This window comes from Pezoporus flaviventris, unplaced genomic scaffold (assembly GCF_033815535.1).
Source record: "Pezoporus flaviventris isolate CSIRO_AGI_PZ_B2104156 unplaced genomic scaffold, CSIRO_AGI_Pfla_v1 ptg000029l, whole genome shotgun sequence".
NCBI lineage: Eukaryota > Metazoa > Chordata > Aves > Psittaciformes > Psittacidae > Pezoporus > Pezoporus flaviventris.
Window position 1 is genome coordinate 2,895,687 of NW_026892577.1, and position 15,853 is coordinate 2,911,539.

Sequence of the window (15,853 nt, forward strand, 5' to 3'; positions counted from 1 at the left end):
TATTTTCAATCCCATTCCCACCATTGCTAAGCTACCTCCTCCCAAGCTGTCATTTGCCAATAAAAAATACTCTCATGTGCCCCAGAGGAGACATTTCTGCTGGTGTGAGTGAACATCATATGCTGGAGCTCTTGAGAGCCCTGAAACACCTCCTGGGCAGGAAACACTCTGAGCAAGTCAGGCCAGCTAGAAATGGATGTGCAAGTACCAAGCGCAGTATGTACCTGTCAGCTCACTTCAGCACCATGCTCATTCCTTCCTAAGTCTCAAAAAAGGCAGGGATGCTCCACTAAAGTACAGTTTCCGTTTGCAAAACTGGAAACAAAGCTTCAAAGAAGTTAAGCAAGAAAACCATCTCTTTTTGCAGGTGGAGCTTTATCCTCAGTTGTTACGCCATGATTTCTGTGCAGGCAGTGAGGAAACAGTGTGAACAGTGAATGAATACTGAAGGTGAAGGGCAGCACCCTAGACAGCATACTAGCTTACAGTATTATCCTTCTCCTCCCTCACAGTACATCACTTACACTCCATGTTAATCAATAGCTACTGAGTAGAAACGGTTCCTTTCTTACCCCTTTAGAAAGCTCTTAAAATAGCAGATTGCTTTATATTCCTGCTTCATTTTATTGTCCTTCCCTCCCGCTGTGATGATCAGACAAGACAGAATAGGTTAGTATATCAATAGAAATGCAAACCACTGTGCATAATACGTAAATATTGATATTAGGAATGGGGAGACTCCACACACTATTAGTTCCAGGGTACTCAGTCATGTCCGGGCAGTTCTATAGACAAATATATGAAGAAGAAACAAGATATTTAGGTGCTTATTTTGCTTTTTTGCTTTTTTAAAACAAACAAAACCTCAAACCAACCAAAAAAGCAGTAACAAAAAAGTTCAAAACTCTCTCAAATCTTCTATTATGAAGATTCGACAACTTCCCAAGCAACCTAATCTATTGCTGTTGTTTTCCTGATGCATATAGATATATACGACATACAGCTACCCATTAAATCCACTATGTCTGGAACAATCCAACATAGCTATGGAAAACATATGCTCCTTATACAACTTAATTCCTTTTGCTGTACTTGATAGCAAGTAGGTATACAAAAGGTAACAGTGAGTTAGTGTCACTTATTATTGAGAATGCTGACTTGTCCTGTTTTGAAATGGGTGTTTAGAAGAAATGGTTTTCAATGTGATGTTAGGAAAGACATACACCAGTGATTTCTTCTCATACTCAAACCATTCTCAGACTTGTACCATTGCAGAATGACCATCCTGGCTCAAACTGTGGCTCTCTATACAGTACCACCTTTTTTCCTATCTCCTAAACAGATCACAGAGGGGATACGTGTGAGCACCCAGGCTGAGGGCTTCTATAGAACAGACACGCTGTGCCAATGGATGAGATGAATGTATCCAGTTAGTGCTTTATCCTTATTAAGCAGCAAAGCTGTTATTACAGAAGCAGAAGCTGTGAACAAGATGGGAGATGCTTCCAAGTACAGCATTCCCTGGGCACAGCTGGCAGTGCTTCAGAACATGTGCATGGTGTCTCCTGAGATGGTCATCACTTCTGCACTCACCTATTTGTTTATCATCCTTCGCCATTCACTGAAAAATGACATTATGTAATGATGAAGAAGCAGCTGTAACACACTGAACTCTCCTAAGGTTTGGTTGGATAGTTTCCTGCTTGATTCATCCCACAAAGTCTCTTCCTGTTTGTACCTGAAATACACATATGTAGCAAATATCAGCATCCAGTACTAAGGAGTATTGTTTTCGTAAGATTTTCCCTGGGAGGAAAAGCTCTGTGTTACGAAGCCCACTTGCCTAAATCATGGCTAATATTAAACACTGCACTTGGAAAAGGTTTCAGCCCAAAATGAAGGGGAAAAAATAACGGTAGAGTTCGAGCATGCAGTCACATGAGTGCATCTGTCTGTGTTTTACAGAGGCAAGGTTGAGGTGTTACCTAAAAGCATTCCTTTCAGAGCAGTGTAGTGAAGCCTGAAGGAGCACTATTTTAAAACAAATCAGTCAGCATTTTATTGGTGTCGGCCCAGCTTTGTACTAAACACTCAGATTAATGTTAAATCAGAGCTCAGGAATTATTCATGAGATCTCATACAATGTAATTGCTGATTTTGGCATCAATAGTCTGTATCCCTTTATTTCCTAGATTAGCTTCCCTTCCTGAACCACTGTCTGTCATGCCAGAGACAATGTTTTTATATGACATATTTAGGAAAGAGGGACCCACCTATTTTACATAAAAGAACATCTGAGGAATATGCCCTTATTGCCGAGATGCCAGTCTGTGCTGACACATTCCTGTGAGAGGCAGAGCCTGCTGGGAGAGCAGAGAGCACGGCACTAAACGTTTCCTTTCAAACTGTTGAGTGAACGGTTAGTTTTATCCCAAACCTTTGTAACAACTAATGAAATTACCCTTCACCTATCTTTGAGGATTAGCATTAATGCTCAGAACAAACTGCATGACTACTAATCTCTTAATGTCCCTAAAGATATGTACAAAATGAAATCTATAAATAATAAATGAATCCCAACTTTTTCTAGAAACACTAAGTCATCCGGCTCTTTCCCTCTCTGAGAGTGCTGTGCTCTTGTGTGAGGTTGGGCTGATACAGGGAGTTGGAGAAAAGTGCCTTTGAGCATGGAAGTTGACGAGATCCATGCTTTGGGAATCCACCACGTTTTTTCCTCTAAAAACACTGCCTTTTCTTTCTTCAGCACATTGTTTACATCTAAATATCTTCAACCTCTGCCCCCTCATTCCTTCATGCTCCAAATATGAGTACCAATGGGTGAGCGATGAGAGCAGGAACCCCTGAAGACACAGAGTATTTCATGCTCATGTGGCTACAACCTATAGCTGCCAGAAAAGGAACACCACTGCATGTGCCATTTCTCCACATCCAAATTTTCATGCAAACTAAAACCAAACCACAAATCAGACATAAATTCTCCAAGAAACTGTTAAAATTAATCAGAATTCATTGCATGTGCTACAAGCAAAAGAGTTTCCCAAGGGAGAAACCCAACTGTTCTCTTAGTTGGAATGCAAAGCCAGTGTTTTTCTAACTGATGATACTGGAGGGATTAGTCGCTCTGATTTTCCAGTGCCTTCAGTCCACCCACTGCACTTCCCTTGCTTATAGAGACTCTCACTTGCATACTTGAGGATTTTAGTATCTACTTTGAAAGATGTGTCTTTTAGGCTGTAGGAAATCACAGATTTTGAATTTAATAGTTGAAGATTTCCTGGGAGAGCTGGTCTCTGACCTCCATCCCTGGGGTGTTTGTTTGCCTGACAAGCAAACCTGAAGTGTATTTATCACACTTGCACATATTTTACAATATAGCACAAACAGAAAACATATAAATAACTATTTCTGAAAGACTCTGGCATCATCACTTTGAACTGATTGCAATGATCCAGTTTGAGACAGACCTGGATCTGATGAAATTTGCCCACATTTTCAAGCCCCTGTCATTGCAGGCCTGACACAGTCTACTCAAGGGTTCTTCCCAGGTCATTATTTGATTTACATTTTCTCTATTTCTAATACATCTTCCCTCAAGGAAATGTTTCAGGCCAAAGATTTTGCCCTCTGCAAGGACTAACTTATAGGAGGCTAAGATTCAAGTCCAAAAGCATCCTTAGTTACTAAATTGTCCTGGGTTCAGCAGTAGCAGTCTTTTTTTCTCTTTCTTAGTAGCTGGTGCAGTGCTGTGTTGTTGACTTTCAGCTTGGGAACAGTGCTGATAACACCGATGTTTTTTAGTTGTTGCTCAGTAATGTTTATTCTGACCAAGGACTTTGTGAGCCTCGTGCTCTGCCAGGGAGAAGGGGAAGCCGGGAGGAAGCAGAGACAGGACACCTGACCCAAACTGACCAAAGAGGTATTCCATACCACAGCATGTCATGCCCACTATATAAACTGGGGGCAGTTACAAGGAAGGGCTGGATCACTGCTTGGGTTGGGCTGGGTATCGGTCGGCGGGTGGTGAGCGGTTGTATTCTCTTCCCTTGTTATTGCCCTTATTATTATTATCACTGGTGGTAGCAGCAGTGGTTTGTGTTACACCTTAGTTACTGGACTGCTCTTATCTCAACCCATGGGAGTTACATTCTTTCGATTCTCCTCCCCATCCCTCTGGGAGAGGGGCGAGGAAGTGGGGGGAGTGAGCGAGCGACTGCGTGGTTCCGGTTTGCCGGCTGGGCTTAAACCACGACAGACTCACACGCTTACTTTTTAATCACTGAGCCCTCACATCAAAATTCAGAAATCTAAGCTAGGCATTTAGGCTTCACATCCAGAGCAGAAGCAGAATTACATGCCTTGTGGAAGGAATGCATAAATCCAGTAAGGCAAGAGATGAGTCTCCAGAGTAGGCAAAAGAAGCATAAGTTTATCCTAAATCCTTCCCTGTGCCAAGTGGGAAGAACACTTTGCTACCACTGTCAAAGAAGTGATCCCATCATCACTGTATTTTGGGGAGGCTGCTCTAAGTAGGCAAGAAGTAGGGTTTTATCATCATCACCTTGCTCCCTCTAAAATCAACATCCCCCACTACAATGTACGGATTTGGCTTGATAATTAAGTCTACTGGGTCAATTCTCTCAGATGACAAATGTGGAGAAGCACCTATCTAAGGATCCCAGTTGGGCCTGGACATTAGCTGAGGACTGACAAAAGTCAGTGTTCTGTTCATGTAGCAAAGCAGCATTTTTTGAACACCAGCAACTGATACCATATAGGCACCCACTGGAGTTGACATTACATTAAAGTTAGGCAATAGTGGTATAATGACACAAGATTGTTCCACTTCCTTATGAAAATCTGGTTCCTTTGATTCTGCAAACGTGACCATGGGACAAGAAAACACCAGTGCTGATAGTTCAGACCTAGGTTTGCAACAGAAACTGTCCCAAAATCTCATTTGCTTTCAGCTGCATTTGGACACTTAAGGCATCAGAAGCCTAAAACCCTGTTGAGCAGGGTTTGTATGAATTGTTCTAAGAAAATTCTGTAAGAGCATATTGAGCATATTTTGTGGATAACAGTATATGCTCATACAAAGCACATATATCAGAAAACCATGGAATGGTTTTTAAAAATACTTTCCAAGCATTGAAAAGCTTGAAAGCCAAATAGTGATTTTGTTAAAAAAAGAACAAACCTATTTCTGAAAGTCTCCCATAGGCGTCGAGTGGAGCTTTAAGGATCCAGAACCCAAAACAGCAATAGCACTTATGTTTCTGCTCACAATTTTACAGTGGCCAAATGTACAGTTTTCTAACTTTACCAAAATGCATAAATTAATAACACAAAATAAAAATAGTATGATCCAAATTACCTCAAGGCTGAGACACCATGTGCCTAATTCCAGCCCAATTTTCATGGCTGTGTTATCTGAGCCTGCATATTTATAATGGAATTACTGACAAGTCTTTTTTCCTAAGGAGACCCTCCTGCTTTAAAGCCCAGTACAAACATAGTCGGACAAATTTGATATGCAGGAAAACAAACATCAATAAAGATTTTGATACACAGAATAATATAGAAATGACAACATATTTTTGACTCCGTACAAAGGCATGCATTCATCTGTAAATGATTACATTTCTATCTGTGGCAGAATGGTAGTGTGGGGCATACGAATCTCACCTTCAAAAGATATTCTTTCGTTCTACACAAAAACGCCGGCAAGCACAGGAAACTTCAATCAATGTCTTATATTCGAAAACTATGACACTGTCAAACTGGTGTCATTAAAGCTAACTAACCATATTAAACGAATATTAAAATATAGGTTTCTTTGCATAACATAATGAGTAAAACTGCTTTTAAGTTTTTCCCTGTGCTTTGAGGTGTAGGTGGCATTTTCATTCCAAAACTTTGAAGTCAGAACAAAATGTACAGGTAGAGGGTACTAGATCAAATAATAATCAACTTCAAAAAGCATTTTGGCTGTTAGATGTCCCAAGGCTAATTTCCTCTAGACATTTTAAATGTAAATGTCTAAACTCATTTAAAAATTGTAAATTGGTCTAGGTTCAATCAAAAACCATCCTGACACAGAACAGGGAGACTGGGCTAATTGTCATTTGTTTGTCAAATGAATTCCATTTGGAAAGCAATGAAACCTCCAAGCTAATTCTTTTAAGGTGAGCTGGTAGTTGTATTATCAGTTAAATGCAGTAAAATGGATAATCACATGATGATAATGAAAACTGAACCTATGTTAGCACTCAGGCTTAGTCTGCCACAGGGCATATAGTGATGGAACTTAAGTACTGTAATGTTCCATTGGGCACAATGGCACCAAGTCTGCTCTTTAGCCTTACAGACACTTTCTTTGCATTTTAAAAAACTTTATCAAAGCACCGTGGCAATGCAGAAAATGTCAAAGTGAAATGCACTGTAGGCAAATTGAGATTTCATTAAGTTTAAATTTATTGCTTTTGACTGATGTATTACCATGCTTGTTAAGAACCAGTAATTTGGAATATCTGCCTGCCTGGTAAAATAGCTTTGTCTCCTTGCGTAAGACTTTCTACGGACTTCGAAAGACCCCAGAGATTCAAGAAAAGTGTGGGTTATTTTATTTCTCTAAAGAACAATTTCAAATATTTTCAGGTCCCTGACCCAATGGATCAACAGACTCCTGCGTGTGTCCCAAGTGTGTTGTTGGTGCACTTGGTAGAGAAGTTACAGCACTAATAGGTTCTTTTTTTGCCTTGCTATACAACATTGCACTCGCTGACAACAGAACCTTGGGAAGCACTGAACAATTCTGCTTGTTCTGCCTCTCTCTGAACGTTTATGTTGGAAATAAATGAAAGTGTTTGCTAGAGATAAGGAAACCAAGAAACTGGTGGCAGACTGTGCAGACGCATGCTTTTATATATATATATATATATATATACACACATAAATAGCGTGCATATGTGAGTTTGTACATAGGTATACAGACAGACAAAGCAGAGACACAGCTGAGTCTGTATCATGGCAGAACAAGTACAGATATTCTCTGTGTTCCACAATATATATGTTGTTTAGTTTGCAGGCTTCAGCTATGGCAAAAGCTATATTTGAGATGTTGACATAAAATCTCTTAATGGACTCTGGTGCTTTTCTCACCTTCAGGAAAGGATTGAATCAATAGTGCAGGACTAGCACAATTTCTGCCTGATGAGGAAGGTTAGGCCTTCAGGAAGGATTATTTCCCTTGGAGAGAGACCTGGATTAAATTCACTATACTCCAGATAGATTTATTTACACTAGGTGCCGGGGTTTTATGGCAGAAGTGACAAAGTTTGTGAAACCCAGGAATGCGTTATCATGTTATCTGGTATCTTAGATGGACAGTCAATATGAACAGACTGCAGACACACATGTCCCAGTACCCAGTTCACCAAGAAATGAAATGGAAACAATAAAAGTCTTTGAACAAACAACAGACATTTGAGTCTGTGGGTTTAAACAAGAGGATTGTAGAATTCAAATGGGTTTCCCCTAGTGCGGCCAAGGCAGCCATACCTGTATTGGTGCCAACCCTGAGAGTCACACAACAAAGCTCGACTTGTGTCTACCTGTGTGCTTTAATCCCCCAGTGCATATAGGTACTGCTTCCCGGACTGGGGGGGGAGCTGAGGGACAGAAGAGAGTTTTATGCTCTACCTATTTCACCTACAGTCAATGCAGTTGAAAACTGAGGAGAAAGCGATGTGTAGGATTATACGAATTTAAACTGCATTTTGTTTTTACCATTTAAAATTAACACGCCGAAGCTTAGGGCAGCCTGTGTGAATCAACTGAATGAAAACAGTCATTTGTCACTGGAAAAACTTACTTCCCTCCTCATAGGGAAACAACCTGCTTCTCTCCACTCCAGTATTCAGATTCTCTCAAAAACTCCCTGCTGGTGACTGCAGATTTTACCAGTGCAGGACATGCTGTGGCTGCAGAACCATAGCCCAAATTCACCTAAGGGAGGTTTTCAGCAGGGGCACTCATGCCTCTGCCCAGTGGAACTTCCAAAAGCTCCCTCCAGGAGCCATCTTCTATCACCAGTGGTGTAAGGCCTGAGCAGAGGGCTCCCAGACCCAGAAGAGATCCACATGCACTATGAAGTCCTGAGAGAAAAGGGATCCCACCAAAGGTAGATGCAAATCTCAAACCCTACTTAAAAATAAAGGTTTTCTAGGTTTGTTTTTGCACATTGCAGAAAGGCTACACCAACCCTCAGTAAGAGAGCCAAAGCAGGAGCTAAGGTAAAGCTTTTTATTTGATAAAACATCTGTTTTTTTGCTTCAAGACACATATCTGCAGCTCCCTTTGAAGTCCAGAAGAGCTACACAAGTCTACACTTGAGGGCAGAATTTGGCCCAATGTGATAATGCAATGTGATAAAGCTTGTAATTTGAAAAAGAAGTGTATTCATTACATTTTAAAGAATTTGTGGGTTAACTCAAATTAGCCAGGAAGGACTAACGCCTCTGAATGATTCTCCCCCTCAACACACGTTTCAGAACACTAAGAATTACAACTTCACCCCACCTTTCTGCTTGCTTTTAGGGCATCAGCCATCATTTGCATTTTGGAGGAAGCCACTAGCTGGAGCTAAAGACCTGTAGAGCAAATTCAAAGGGAAAAAGAAAGGAAGGAGGGAAACCCACAAGCCTGAGGAGAAATCAGACTTTTTTAAGGCAGGCTTGGAACAGGTTTTTGACTGAGTTGTGGATACTGCCTGTCATCTGTTAGAAGGATAGAAAGATCAGCCTAAAAAATGAAGGTACCCATATGCTTGAGTTGATGGCTAGCTGAACTAAACTGGAGCAATGCCTGATATTTAACAGCAGAATGAATCAAAACAAGCAGATTGAAAAGAGCTTTTTAAAAGCACTCAAAGGAGCAGTGAAACAATGAAAGGAAGGAAAAGCTGAGATATTAAAGAAGTCATTAAAGGCAGAAATTAATTGTTAGGTAGTGTTTGGAACTGAAAGTGAATTCCCTAGAAATACAGAAAGCACCTAACAAACCCTCTGACCCGTTTCCTTTTAATTACTGATATTGCAAAGGCTCTTCAATAGGCAGTTGTTCAAACATCATCTGGGAAGATGCTTTCATGCGAGCTGCAAAAAAGATCACTTCTTGTAGATAAAGATCAATTTATCTGCAGCAATCAGATACAATACATCAGGTGGGAACTGAGCACTCCCTGGTTTTGAAGGGTCAAAGTAAACCTGAGAAACACAAAGAATATTCTGCACATTCTCCTAGTTCAGTGGCACATACCCAGGATTCGCTCTTTCCATGTAGGTGAAAATGGCCATCACTCTGATGCACACAGCTGCAAGTAAAATGTATTGCAATCTTTCCAAACCTTTGAAAACATCACCAAATTAATGCCTAGTGTGCCAAATGGGATGAAAAGGGTCAGCTTTCCCTGTAGACTTCCATAGAGGGAAAACAGGAGCAAAACGCTACTATAGAGCACTTAAGTTTCTGTGTGTGCCTTTTGCACACTCGGTTGCAGCAGATACTGAGGCTGGCAGGCAGGCAGGGAACTGCATCTGGGATGAGCATGTATATGCAGAATTTGAATGTTCCCACAAGGGTTACACGTGTCATGCTAATATCATGCTGCCCTCGCCATGATTCAACAAAACACTAAAATATGGATGCAGATTTAAGTACTTGCTTAAGAGCTTCCCTGAAGCTGGCTGATAACTGCGTGTGAGTCTCAAGCCAGGTACTGAATGTATGGCTTAGTACATGGAGGCATGTTTTCCACAGTAAATTTAGTTTCCAGAGGGTCACATACGTGCCACAGGAACAGCCGTGTTAATTTCTCCATGGTGATGATTTTCCTAATTGAAATAAATCCCGTCCTTTGACCAGTTGGCATTTACTGGATTCCCAGACCCAGTTTGCATAGGCAGCACCCACATCGGCAGCAACTGCAGCTCCCAGCTTTCAGCAGGTGCTAGTTAAGACATTCTGCTCTTTGAGCAGTGGTGGTACATTGTTTTGAACCAGCCAGGTGTGACTAGCTATTGCCATCCATCTGCTTTAAGGGATCAGTTTTGTTGCTGTCCCACTATAGATGTGCCTTCAATAGTTGTTCTCTGTCTGTGATTCAGCTACAGACAGCTCTCAGCTTTCCCAGTGATTTATTTTATGTGACATTCTCCTAAGTTTATGCTGTTGTGAAAATCTTAGCAGATTTTTTTCCTTTTCTCCAAGGATATGAAGAAAAGTCCACACAGATGCAAAAGGACACCTTGAAATCAATGGTTTTGTGGGGTTTATATACAGAAGTATATCTATTTATTTCAGACACTGAAAATAATATCTAATCATACATCATAATATCTAATTATACTGAATGAAACATATTCTTTTAATAATATGCAATACTTTTTAATATACTCTTTCTTGATTCATAGCTGACTCCATTAAGCACAGATAGCTTCTATACCTTGAACTAGAACTTTCGTTTCACTCTTTAAATAGAAACAGAGCTGCTTTCACATGTGAACATGAGAGTTTCTTTCCTGGCTCAGGATAGCATCTTTTTTTTACCAAAAGCTATTTCCACTCAACTACTTTCCCCAACCCACACCCTGCAGATACTGTAAACAGCTACATTTTCTCAACAATACTGCTATTTTGACCGTTCATCCTTTTCTTTGAATTGAACAAAAAGACCCTGAGTCGACATCACCTTCAGAACTCTTTTACAGCACTATGCCAAGTGTATTTACATGTTGCTCCATAGGATCCAGAGAGCAATTGCATTGTTTCATTGCTCTGGGCAGCATTGCAAATGAAGCTTTTATATTGATATACTTAATGATGCAGGAAAGTTCCTTTCTGGGTCACTTTGTGGTATCTGTTAGTAAGTTCTGAAAATCAAGATAGAGTAAGAACAAGGAACGTAAAGAACTCTGTATGTACGTATGTATGTTCTACTTGGGTGAGTGTTTGAAAATTCAGCTAGAAGAAAGTACAATATTCCTGAAGTAGTGACTGCCTTTATCCTATTGCACACACACTTTAAATCCCGTATCAGCCTGAACTTAGAATGGAGCAGGATGGACTCAGGCTTACTTGAGGCCAAAACCTTCTCTAGTAATGAGATTTAAAGAGCTGAAATGCAAACTGAGAAACTAATACAGCAAGTAAACTGAAAGGAAGGAGCCTTGCCCACAGGAAAGCACACAGTGACTCCATTTTCCTATGCCACTCATTTCACCCTTGCATGAATTTGGAGTCCATGGGCAGTTGTGGTATACCTCATCCTAACTCTTTGTATATTATCCTATAGCACTTCCTAGAAAGAAGAGGCACAAATCATTCAAGCTCTTGCGTTGTGAATCTTGTCATATCGATACCACACTCTTTGGAGTACCGATGGGAGATGACACAACAGAAGGGAGTTGTGCTGCCCAGAAAAGCAGCATATCATGCCAGAAAAGCAGGTGAGGAGCAAACCTGTAAGCATTATGTTTGTTTTGGAGTGGAGAAGCAGAGGAGGGTTCAAAAGCACTAGGCACAGCATGTAAATGAACACCGAGAGCTGGCTGGCCAGGGAGTGCCTCTCAGTAATACGGTATCACGTGTATCCGTACGAAATCGCACCTATCATACAAAGACATTTGAGTCATTTACATAGCCTCATCAGCAGTGCGAAATGGCTCCTTGTGGAGTCAGACATTTGGAAACAGATAAAGCCCGTAAAGAATGCTTCTTTTCTCCCGAAGAGATTAATGTAGATGTGAACACATTAGCACTGTTTAAGGGAGAGTATTCTCTTTGACAGATAACTGGGATTGGGAATATTAGATTACCAAATAATGGACCTTTTAAATTCTGTCATCATTACTTATCAGGTACATTAGTTTAAAACCTGCAATTTTGAACTTAGCATTATTGAGCTTTTGAAAGATTAAATTACTGAGCTTTTGTTTGTGAATGGCTCTGTGAAATTTCCTGAAAAAGATAGTCCTCGTCCTTCATTGTGTAAATGTGAAAGCCAAATAACATACTTTATTGATATTTACAGACATACAAACGATAGGACTAATGCACCTTAATGTCTGTCTCCCTGAGTGAAAAGGCAGAGCGCTGTTAGATAATATGGTGCACTGTATCTCTTTTGTAAAGCCGTTTGGAAGAGTTAATCTTTATCCCCCCCTTCCCCTCCTGAAAACCTTATTCTCACAAGTAGCTTCTCATTGGCAGGACTGCAGTACAGGTAAGGGCCTAAGGGTCACTTTTACTCATTAGGTAGACCACAAAATACATAACTTCAAGTTACAGAGATAACTTGCATGTATAGGTTGGCAGGAGAGCTCCATGTCCAGTACATTTAAGAAGTAGCTATTTATGAGCACATCCAGAATTGCATTAGATAGGAAGGATAAAGCCCCACATTCATTAGGTGACTGGTCTGAGTCAAGGGTTTAGGAACACAATACCCTGCTGTGCTGTTAAGTCTCCCAGGTGCCTGCTAAGCATTTGTTTCAGTGGCTTCAGGAGCAAGGCAATTTTGAGAGCTATGTTCCAACATCCATTGACCACTCTGATGCTATAAGTACCACCCATACCCTGGACATGGCAATTTGTGACCTTCTTCCTCATACTGAATTGTGAGACTGAGTCTTCAAGGCAGGATTTTCAAAGCTGAAAAAGGAAATTAATTCCACAAATCCCTTAGACCTCATAGCAGCCTTCCAGTACCTGAACAGGGCTATAGGGATACTGTGGAAGGACCCTTCATTAGGGACTGAATTAATAAGACAAGGGGTAATGGGTTAAAACTTAAACAGGGGAAGTTTAGATTGGATATAAGGAAGAAGTTCTTTACTGTAAGGGTGGTGAGGCACTGGAATGGGTTGCCCAGGAAAGTTGTGAATGCTCCATCCCTGGCGGTGTTCAAGGCCAGGTTGGACAGAGCCTTGGGTGCCATGGTTTAGTGTGAGGTGTCCCTGCCCATGGCAGGGGGGTAGGAACTGGATGATCTTAAGGTCCTTTCCAACCCAAACTATTCTATGATTCTATATAATGCAGATTGGGCATTTTCCTTATACCAACACATCTGACAGCTCTCACTGAGTTACTCAAAGTTGTTTGGTAAGAGCAAGAGCTTTTGTTTTATCCAAACTTTGCCAACTTTTGAAGAAGCCAATAGAGTAGTGAGCTAATGAATATGAATAGTGATAAGCTACAGCCATGAAATGTAAAAGGAACTTTTGTGAGAATATATGTTTGTTTAATGAGGTAGGTCCAAATTATTCCCTTAAAACAAAATCAGAAAGAAAAGATATACAGTAAATATCCCTGACTCTGCATTAGACCCCAAATGTAGGTACCGCCTACACCCAAACGACTCAAAACACTTGGAAACAGTTTAAAATACATTTTGTTTTGGTTGTTCAGTTTTTATGTTTTCTTAAAATACCATGTTTTTTCTTGCCTCTGAGATAAAACCTGTTATATTTGAGAGACAGACTTCAAATAGATGAATGTTCTGAGCACGTTAAAAGAAAGAAAATGATTTCAAAACCAAAGCCTCTTTTTCTGAGTGATGCTTTCTTCCCTCTTCCCCCACAAATGAAATTTACTTTCAATTCAGATGCAAAAACTGGACATCTATTCAACTTATCAATTCAGTTAACAGTGAGGAGCATACTCTAGCTACAATATTCATGAATTGCTTATCAGGCCAAGCTCAAAAGCCTTCCAAACTCTTGTATGTTCTTAGGTGTCTTTAACACAGAAAGAAGCTTCATTGTTATACGTGGATACTTGCAAGAGTTGCAAAGTGTCACAGTCATCAAAAAGAAGCAACTGGATTACTCATAAAAAGTGAGTTTCATTCTCTGCTCAAAATGGTATTGCTTGTGTTAGCCGAGAGAGGCAGAGATCAAAACAATATACTTGCACTTACTTTTAATTTAGAGCAATTATGTTGAACTTCACGTAAATTGCTCAAAGTACCATTTGAGTCATATAAAGAAACCCCATTATTTTGTACAGGTTTAAACTGCATTAGGTATTTATAAACTGCATTAGCTGTTTATTTGGCTCCTAAATCAGTCACTGTACATCACTGCATACTGGTACATTTTAAAAGATATTAAGCACGGGCAAACAAAGGAAAAAAATAACCAAGCCAAAATGAGTATACAGATTTATCAGCCCCAAATTAGCAAAGCTATTGATAAGGAGAACACTAGATTACGAGGCTGGAAACATGACTGCATCATCTTTCTGTATGACATAAGGGTTATGGGTGCTTAAACAGATTTGTGCAAAATGAAATGAGTCAATATGGCTCTTTCCAGGCAAAGCTAACATCTGCTTTTGTATTTGGGGAGTAATGTGACTTGGAGACCCACAAATGCTTTTTCTTGCATTTACAAGCTCTTTTCATTATGCTAAAAGCTCATTACCATTTTAATTTCTAGATCACAATTCTCATTAATTGCTACTAAAAAAAAAAGGCTTAAGGTTTGAGCTGTTTGTAGTGCCGGAGAGCTTATAGGAGCATTCGGATGGATTCTTTCCACAGTGTATGGGAAAGTACTCAATGGCTCAGCTCTGGACTACACAGAACCCCAAGACGAGGGTGATAAAATTACTTCCTTTCTAACCAGTTGTTCATGAGGATTTTTGCACCTTCCTCTAAAGACACAGTTAGAAATGGATTTCAAGATCCATCACAAGATCATACGGTCATTTAGCTGAAACCAGTTTCCTCTGGTATCCTCCTTAGTAGGACAAGGTTTAAGTCCCAGTAGTGGTGAATGCCTTCAAGTTACAAACAGAACTGTTTGAGATAAAACCTCTTCTGTAGAAGATGAATGGAAAAATATGCAAACTCCTCAACATGATCTTAGTCAAATTTTCAGAAACCTGTGTATACAGCATACGCTTGTAAGCATCCTACTTCTGCCATCCCTGAGTTTTTTAAGCATTTCAAGCAATATTCGGTTGACATGTGCAATGCCACAAACACCCAGTACCATTTGCACAGGCTAAAAGACATCATCTCCTATCCAATGGAATTTCACAATACTCCGGTGAGAACTATGGGAAAGTAAGGAAAGCCAGTGTTCCATTGCTGTCCCTCCTTCGACATCCTCCTCTTCCACTCCTAACAATCTTTACACATAGAACTTATCAAATGAAGTCTTCAACCTGAGTGAGGCCATCTGCACACTGGCCTTGTAATGTTCTGCAATAACAGCCGCTGGCTACAGACAGAATGTGCTATATTGCATGGTGGCCACCTCATATGAACAGTACTGATAGCATAGTTATGTGTAAGGCATTAGCAATGTTATTTATGTCTATTAATAAAGCGTCTTTCAGATAATGAACAATAAATGTGCTTTAGTTGAGAACACAGAACAGAAAGATTACATACTAATAGCAACAGCCAGGAGAGAAACATGATAGGCAGGGACAAAGGAGAGTCAACAAGAGAGACAGAATTGGAAAATGGCAAAGATGCAAGCAAATATTTGCGCAGGCTAGCTAATGTCAACCTGCCTTTGCAGTGCCTGGGGTGTGTGGCCCCTTAAGAAGGGCCCTAAGCCCCCTCCTGCCTGTCTCTCAAGGGGAACAGGCTTACCCAGCTAAAAAATGTCCTAAGACTTTGGGAAAGAGGAAGTAATTCTATTTCTAAACCAGAAACATGGTTTAGAATCCTCAAATTGATACTTGAGATTGTTAAGTACGGAAACTTTAAAGCATAACTGCTAGGGTGCTGCACCGGAGAGAAAGCTCTATGGTGAAT

At 40.3% G+C, this 15,853-nt stretch overlaps 1 long non-coding RNA gene across 1 annotated transcript in view; it reads right to left on the reverse strand.

Moving 5' to 3' along the window:
- Positions 1-583: 583 nt before the first annotated feature.
- Positions 584-15,853, reverse strand: part of LOC133272416 (uncharacterized) — a 37,262-nt gene continuing 21,992 nt past the window's right edge. The window contains exons 3-4 of the long non-coding RNA XR_009744404.1: positions 1,594-1,738; positions 584-642 (exon numbers count right to left, since the gene is read on the reverse strand). This is a non-coding gene — a long non-coding RNA (uncharacterized LOC133272416). The remainder of the gene's footprint in view (positions 643-1,593; positions 1,739-15,853) is intronic.